Source organism: Aythya ferina (assembly GCF_964211825.1).
Source record: "Aythya ferina genome assembly, chromosome: 20".
NCBI lineage: Eukaryota > Metazoa > Chordata > Aves > Anseriformes > Anatidae > Aythya > Aythya ferina.
Window position 1 is genome coordinate 549,844 of NC_140318.1, and position 9,171 is coordinate 559,014.

At 41.3% G+C, this 9,171-nt stretch overlaps 1 long non-coding RNA gene across 1 annotated transcript in view; it reads right to left on the reverse strand.

Moving 5' to 3' along the window:
- The window catches only part of LOC311421828, a 29,631-nt gene extending 21,325 nt beyond the window's left edge, over positions 1–8,306 (reverse strand). Inside the window, exon 1 of the long non-coding RNA XR_014685072.1 lies at positions 8,254–8,306. This is a non-coding gene — a long non-coding RNA (uncharacterized lncRNA). The remainder of the gene's footprint in view (positions 1–8,253) is intronic.
- Positions 8,307–9,171: the final 865 nt, after the last annotated feature.

Consider the following 9,171-nt stretch of genomic DNA (forward strand, 5'->3'; position numbering starts at 1 on the left):
AGAGGTGCACATACCACCTTACCAGATTAATGAAAGGAAATTCCTTGGCACTGTGATTCCTATGCGTAGAGGCTCTGCAGCGTGACTCAGTAGAAATCATGCATACTGCTGATACATGAGAAAGTAAAAACATTTGGTATCTGCAGCATACTGCGCTCCTGCTAAAATTGTATTCCTATCTCTACATATCAGTTCAGAAATGTTCTAAGCCATTAGTCCTGCAAATACATCTGTTAGTAAGTATCTATGAATGCTCATGCCTACGGTCATTCGAGTTCACTGGCATTGTGGTCCTTCTCAAACAAGACTGGCACAAATACCGATATCTGGCAATGGTTAAGACACCTCTCACTGTTTGTACAAGGCAGAGGCAGTATTTCAAGGTGGAAGTCAACAGCTAACACAAAAGTCCTAGGAACAAACTGATAAAATATTCCAAAAGAAACCCTGCCAATGTTAGTAGCCGACCATGCAGATTCTAATCCATCCACATAGTTCCTGGCTGCTAATTTCTGAGTGACACTTTGGTAATTCTTATTCATTGTGATGTTCATTGGTACCTGGGGAATTCATTATTAAACATATACAGGTTACTTGCATTGTAGCTACTGGAAGAAATAGGCACTTCTGTCCTCAGTTATATATTTTACAACTGTAATGACATCAGTAAAAAGCATTTTTAGATTAGATTTTAAACTGAAAAGTCAAGGTAAAGCTTAGATGTCACAGTTGCAAAGAACTGCTGCAAATACCTTCAGCAGAACGGGATATTGAAACCTGTGAGCTTGTTTGGTCAGAGTAAAGTAATAAACCATTATGCTCAATCACATTGGAATGCAAGTGCTGCAGCAAGTGTGGTGATGCCTCTGTGCCACCATGCCCTTTCCAACAGCTGCTTTACACAAACTTTTCAGCAAAGAAAAATGAAGGGAAAGTAACTCCTGATGCAGAGAATACACAAAAGAATATTGCAAAGAGCAGCAATGACCAAAAACTAATCATCATGACACTTCAGCATGTATGAGCGAAGAACAAGAGACCTGTTGCTGAGAGGCAAAGGGCAGCTGGGCTAAATTAGCTGAGCAAGTTTGAGTCTGGATAGTGTCATTAGGAGAAAAGCAGAACTATGCCATAAACTCTAATGAATGCATTAATGGATGGCTTGTGCCTCTCAAAAGGGGAAAAAACGGTTTAAATAAAGTTATTAACACAGCCCACCTGTGTTTGGCTCTTGGACTATGTTGTTTAAATAGCCCATTAACTCTTGGAGTAACTAATCTTGAAAGTGAATATAGCCTTTCTGAAGTAGACATTTAACTACATTCATATAATTCAATTAGATTGAGCATTCTTAGTCCAAAGCCAGTATTCTATGCTTTCATCTCTAATAATGGTGCACAGACAAACTTGGTTAATGTGGTGTTAAAAAAAAAGAAAAAAATTTGCATTTGTAATGGTAACCAAAAAAGTTGCTGGACTGAACCTTAAGATAAAACTTGCAATTTACGTGGTATGAGTTAGCATTATTTATAGCAATACAGAAATGTAAGGCTACATTTAATGCTAAAATCAGTATTAGAGTGAGCTGAGTTTTATGGCTCTGCCTTAAGCTCACAAAGGAGAATTATTATTTTTTAAACTGATGGTGAGGTGAAGATTCTTTTTTGGACAATGGAGTTCACATCAGTTTACAGACCCTGGATTGCTTCTGCTTTGCTTTTGGCAGTGGGAGGAAGGGGATAAGGAAGAAGAAAAACAAATCATGTCCTGAAAAAGTTCATCCAGTTAATAAATAGTTAAAGCAAATTCATTAGGAAACAGGAATTTTATAGATTTAGTTAAAGGTTTCTTCCTATTTATGTCACTGAGAAATGATAAAATTCCTTTTATCACTCTACAACTTGTTAATGTTTTACCCCAGGACCACTTCATCTGTAATAAACATCTTAACAAAATATGCATCCCTAGGGAGGAACCGTTAATTTCCTTAAGGCCTCACACATGTAATAGGTTTTTATTGCATGCAGGTGCTTTGTGAAATTGCATTGACTTGTAATAAACGTCCAGTAAAGAGCAGGTAGCACCTAAAAGGGGGAAGTGTTTGTGCACCTGTCTGAAGAGAGACTTAACACACCCTAATCCTCCACGGGCTTCTTCTCAACTGCACATAGAAACATCACTGCGCCTTACCTTCTAGGGCATCTGCTGCATCTAATCACAACAAGGTAAATGCTTGGATTTTTATAGTTGTGTTTAACCAGCTTAAGAAATAAATGCTAGGTGAATTTTGTATATATTCAAATATATTTGTTGCTGCTTTAGGTAAAAGTTCTGGCATAAGTTACAATCAATTAAACACTGAAATAATTGGAAAATACAGCATAGCAATTTTTCCTTTTCTTTCATATGAATTTGTGTAAGGCTTTCCATAGAATTAATATATTTTATTAACCTGTTTAGAATTAAATATAAAGAAAGTTTAACAATTCTTATTAGTAATAACATACCTTAGGTATTTCAATGAGGATAGTTTTACTTTAGGAATTCTAATCTTTAAAGCTTATTTAAAACAAACAGAAACATTTGAACAAGGATGTATCTAGAGTTTTCCATGAAAGCTTGATGAAAATTGCTATTTTGCTTATCACAGTAATTAAAGGGAATGAAAACCGCATTTCAGGACAACCCCAATCTAGCAACAATATCACGTACACATGTTGGAGATCTTTCATTATTGTTCAAATAATTACTTTGCTGATTCCTTATTCTGTTGCAATGCTTGCAATACCTGCAAGCACAGAATTGCCCCCCCCCCCCCCCCCCCCCACACACACACCTCCCCCCAGGAATGTGGTAGGTATGTCTAAAGGAAAATCCTTGCAGAAAAATAAAGAATTAATGCTCTGTATTGCCATTTGGCAATACTATGCACTTCTGTATCTCTGAGCAATTTCAAGTTAGTCCAGAATTTACAGAAGTTCTTCAGTAAAGCCTCTGCATTTTTTTCTTCCTTCTCTTTTCTTTCTAAATACAATTTCCCAGTGAAGGGATATCAAGACAGAATTGTATATAAAAGCCAAAAATGTAGTCCTGGAGATTTCAAGTAGCTCAGACTTACAGTCTTTGATATGAGACCAGATCAAATGCCTTGATCTGAATCTGCCTAGACTTCATTTACTATGGGTATCAAAAGCAGTTTTTAAAGAGGCAATGAAACAGTCACTTACGGTACCCCTTCACGAAATACAGGGCAAACTTTATCAAATGCTCCTGTGACTCTTAAAAATCCAAGTTTACTTAATATCTTTACCTACATGCTTAGGAGAGCTTTTTGACCTGCAGTAGGACTCCCTCTAGAAGACCGGAGATGTTTTTCCATTTCAGATTTGTATATTTTTGAAAACTGTAGCCATATATGAGATAAAGAACTTAAATGTTTTGACTTGTCCAGGAAGAATGATGTACATGTCATGATCCAAAGCTTCACATGAAATATTTATTAATGATGGAAACATTTAAGCTCAACAGAAGTCTGTGAGCATCTGAGAAGCCTTAGATTTAAAAAAAAAAAAAAAAAAAAAAATTTAAAAAGTCACTGAAATATTCCTGAACTGGTTACATAATATAAAAACTCATCTGTAATGCTATTGAAATCAAAAATAACAGCAAGCAAGTATCATCAAATGACTCTTGACTTATTGGGGTAGGGGGAAAAAAAACAAGTAATTCATTACTGAGTAAATAAGAAAATTGTTCCTAACACAGGCTGAAGAAAAATTTAGCCCTATGTCAGTAAATAATAACCAGTAAACAAAAATCTCTAAGCTGAACAACAACAACAACAACAAAAAAAAAAAAAAAAAACAAAGATTAAAATGGTGGATTTTGAAGAAAATCTTGCCTGAATTTGAGATGACAAAGAAGAAAGAGAACCCTCAAGTAACCCCATACCTGAGTTAAGACAGCAAAGAAATAAATAGCACTGCTGGGGGCAGGGGGCGGGGGTGGAAAGCATGGGAACACAGACGCGCCCACCAGTGCTCCATGGCAGAGCCTGCCTGCAGGAGCCAGGGAGCCTCGGGGGGGGAGTCTGGGTGCTGCCCTGTGCCGGGGCTCAGGCTGGGCGATGCATTGCCTTCACCGGGGGTCCCACGGCAGGGCTGGGCAGCACTGCTGAGGCACAGGCTCTGCAGCAAGAACCGTGCAGAGCAGCCGAGTCTCTGCTTCCAGTCTGCTGGTGAGCAGCACTGAAGGCTGCAGCACAAGACAATAAACGCTCTGTGAATACCTAGAGAAACTTGAGTTGTGCCCAGGGAGACCACAGCTTGCACGGAACACCACCCACCCAGCTGCCAGCACGGCACAGTGAGCATGGCAGGGCTGTGCCAGGCCAGGCAGGAGCACAAAGAGGGACAGTGACAGGAGGCCAGTCCCCTCGAGCGGGGTTGGAGCATGGCTGGAGCATGGCCTCATAGGCCTCCTGATCAGCACCATTCAGTTTGAACCATGCCTGCACCCAGACCTGGCAGCAAAGGGGCACGCTGAACCACAAGCAGGCCAGCTGGGCTACCTGGTGAAAGCAAGAAAGCTGTCAGTACACGGCATTTGAGCATTTTTTCCCACAAAGCGCTGTACAGGTGTTACTTCCATCCAAGCAGCCCCGGAGGCACCTCCTGGGCTGCACAGCACCAGCGTTGCCCTGGGAGGGACGGCCGCGCTCTGGAGGCAGTAGGCTGGTGCCCGCACTGCCTCCGGAGAATCCTGCCAGCTCCTGGGTCGTACGGTGGAAGCAAGGAGCTGCCACCACAAGCAGGTTCCGTGACTCTGATTGCTGCTGGCTGCCAGACCCAAAGCCGCCTCATCTCTGGTAGCTTACAGCTCCCCCCTGACACACACCCAGATCTCTTACAGAAGCGCCCACACGGGAACACAGCATGTCCCTAAGTGAACAAACACTGCCAAGGGCTCGGGCCAGCAGCAGCCCCAGCAAGCTGGCGATGCCGCAGGGACGGGCGAAAGCCGCAGCTTGCATTTCCTGCCAGCCATGAGCTGCTTTTAAAAGGGGTCAAATAGTAGGAATGATCGTCTTCAAAGAGAGAGGATTTATAGATTCTGCCAGATCTCAGGATTTGCCAGTCAAAGAATTTTAAGTAGACAGGCATGTGTCGTTTGCTCATTATCTTAACCACTTGCATTTCATATGGCTGTTTGGGTATTCATGATTTCTGTTGTTTATCTAGTTTTTTGTGCCCCCCCCCCCTCCCCCCCGATTATTCCTTCGGAAAAGCTTGACACAGCATCTTTATTTTTCAAAGTAAAGTGAAAAAAAAAAAAAAAGTAAAATAACCATCAGCCCTTTCAGTACTAAGGAAAAAAGAGACAGGAGTTGTAGAGGCAAATGTAATTAGGAAACATATGAGAAGATTCAAAAAAGTTCAAAAGAATATGAGAAAGGAAATGTATAAAAAGTAAATAAAACACATTGTTTAAAAATGTTTCATATTAGACTTCCCCTATAAACATTTTACTTTTTATTTTATAGATTTCATGCTATTCTAATCAACTTTATTTTTGTAACTTCACAACTGAAACTGCAAACCTTACAGCCTGTTTTCACATTTCTGGTGTGTCCTGTCAGTCTTTTATATCTCTCTAGATGGGGGGAAAATAAAGTCAATGAAGTGAGCCAAAAAATTCTAATTTCAAAACTTTTATAGAAATTTCTCCTGAAAAAACTCAGGCACCACATCATGGAAAGATCATAAAGGTTTGGTGAAAACAGTTCCAACTCCCAGACAAATCAAAGACTAAATAGTTTACTATTGCTTACTAAGAGTATGTAAACTTGTAAAGGATATTAATGAAGGTGTAAACTCTTACTGAGGAAAAACAAATCTTTGCTGTAGAGGACTGGGGTATTAAAATAAAGCAAACACAACACCTCATCTGCCAGACTTTTTAACTGTGCCAGAATGTTAGAATTAGTGGAGCCAGGTAATCTAAAAAAACAATTTAGAGATGCAAGACTTTGCTGGCCTGCAGTCATCTGGATGATTGTCCCATCTCATCTTTACAATCAAAGAGTTAACTCTGATGTCCCAGCACACAAATAAGTAAATGTGGGATAATTAGGAAACAAATTCTGCAAACATCTTGAAAGGGGCTGGAGACCTTTGATCTTTATAGAAAAGAAAACATTACAATACAGTCTAGCTTTTGGGGTCTGCACACATTTTATACCAAGGCAGAGGATGGTATCTTTCTTAAAAATCAAGTAACACCTAATTCCATCATACCCTAATTATCTTAACTGATTTCATATGTCTAAAGGTATTTCACCAAAAGATTAGAGTAGAAAGAGGGACTGACAAAATAATTAAATATGCAATTTGCCAAGCTTGGGCAATATGGCTTTGAAATCACCTTTTCAGGAAGTTTTACAGCTTGTTCATTGACATATATATTGCAGCCTTCAGAATCTTATTTAAGCTCTTTTGATTACTTTAATGGATTAATACCCGAGTACCATCAATGTAAAGCCTAATACTCAAACCTGTTTCTAATTTGCCAAAAGGTGCACTAGTTTCCTTTTGGTGTTATGATAAGGCGAAAATAAAGAAGTCTGTATCTTAGCATATATTTTTTTCTTGTAACATTCCTTCCAGCGTAGTTTTGTAAATACAGAAACGTGCCTGTATCTAGTGTCCTTTTTGGCTACATGAAACGCTTTTGTGTTTTCTAAGGTTTCAGTGACCTACATGGAATCATAAACAATGTGGGGTGGTAAGAGTGCAGAATTGCCAGTTTAATGCCTTTCAAATTTATTTTGGTCAAAAACTCGCAATGAATTCACATCTGGAGTCTTCACCATACCACTACTTTAACTGAATCCACAGACCTCACTCCCAAGCAGTAACAGCCCGGCCAGCACAGCAGCCCCTGCGGCTGCATCCTGCTCTTCCAGCATTGCTCACCCTCCACTCCCAGGCGGCTGCAGGAACAGCTCCGGCTGCACAGATGCAGCAGGGGTGACACAGATGGATGGAGCAGATGGCCTCAGTAGGCCTCCAGGTCTCTCCCAGCTAGGGGTGGGGAGAACTTTCCTATGCTCAGCAATAATAATATTCCTGCTTTTCTCTCCTGTCTGCAAAGTTTGCAGGAAGACTTTCCACCTAAACCCCACAACCTCCTAATGGAAACCATTAAAACAACTACAAGAGGTAAAGCAAGATTCATCCAGCCAAGGCCTCTGACATTAGCCAAGAGAAAAATGCCCGAAGAAGGTGAGAACAGAGCAGTACACATCCCACCAACATCCCTCTGAGCCTGCACTTCCCAAGAACTGGCTGGCTCTGTGTCCAGCAGCACTCAGAGAACCTCTTCCCTTCCATCTCCCCTAACAATCCATGGCAATGAGCCTCACAGCATAGCAAGGAGCTGCATGATGAGCCACTTTCTTTGGTTTGTTTTGTATAACACAACATAGATACAGCTGTATTGTGCTACATAAAAATACATCTGCATATAGCTTACTTGGCCTCTTTAGATTTAAAGAGCCAGAGCAGCTCCTTCAACCAGTTAAAACAGAAGAAACGCTGCTGATTTTGAGAGGGATGCACAAAACAAGATAAAAACATATCTAGAAAACAGATTTGACTACAGATATCCAGAAACCTCAGTTCTCAAATTAAATTCAAGCATGAACCAAACAGAAGCTACTGCATAGAGAGGAAGAAGGCAGCCAAATTCTCAAACACATTAAGCAATAAAGTTGACTTTACCTTTCCTAATTCACCTAGCAAGTTTTTTGCTCTGCCTTGTGTGGAGACCAACAACTTTTCAGCATTGCTTGGTAAAACAGCCTTGAATTTTCTCTCTAATTCAACAAACCTTCTTAGGCTATTCAGTTACTGACCAGGCAAACTGAAAATATTTATACAGCCAAGGCTCTTTCAGTCTGCAACACACAGGACAGTTCAAGCTTCATGATACCAAAAGGATAGGCAAGCTTAAAATATTTAAATGGAAAAGAAAATAAAATTTAAAAATGCACAACTATTTAAATACCAGGAAGGGGAAAGGTCTTCAGCCACTTCCCTAGAAGCTAACATACATTCTTTAATGAAAAACAGGTTTTTTGAGATTTAACAAAACAATCTAACCCAAGCCAGCACGGCCTTTGCCTCTTCCTGAAGAACTCTGGGCTAATTACGCAGTTACTTTTAAAGAGGAAAAAATAGATCTGATACTCACTGTTTGGAAGAAAATGCATCCAGCAGCTACTCTAACACAGCCATTTTGCAAATGGCTGCTAATTGGCTCTACACCTGAAAGAAATGAGGGGAAAAGAACTATTCAGCATTCCTCACAGAGGAAGGCTGTTTTTTAGGTTCTTCCTTTTACTTTTGCTTCAGGTGCCCAACTCTGCAAGCTTGCACCTGTTTGACTTTATGTGAGGTGACACTGGCTTTGGTGGGACTCCTGGGTATGATGCGTGCGAATGCCTTCATCCTCCTCCATAGGCAGACCTGGCTCTAGACTGTATGGGTGGTTTCTGCACTAGCTTTTTGTGATTTATTATTTCTCTGTTATACATTATTACTTGAAGCCATCCAAAATGGTACAGGATACGGAAAGGGCGCTTGCTGGCCATTCCTGGTTCAAAAGGTGTGGGTTACGTGGGGCGTCGCTCAGAGCAAGGAACGAAGAGATGCTGATGGGCTCCAGCCTCTGCTCTCTGCAGGGGGGGTGGCTCTAGGGGGAGCACAGAAACGGCTCCGTGCCCCCCCACATACAGGATGGGGGTCACTGGCCAAGCTGGGGGTGCCTGCAGGACCTTTGCCAGGCTTGGTGCTGCTGCTCGCACAGCCAGGAGGAGCCTGCCCGGGGCTCCGGGCTGCTCGCCTGCACCTCGCACCCGCAATGCCTGCTGTGCCTCAGGGCTGAGCTGAGCAGGGCTTCTGCCTCCCCCTGAGCAACAGAAAGGGGCAGAGGGCTGGGCAAATGGGGAAAGGGTAATGTTTCTTTGATGCTGAGCCATAGTTCAGGGTCTGTTTGTTTATTAGTGCCCATAAAGTTTCACTGAGTGACGTGAGTTTGGATTAAAAATACAGGTAATGTCCAAAATGTTCTCCTGAAGCCACAGTTCAGTAGATGCTTTTAGAAACAAGT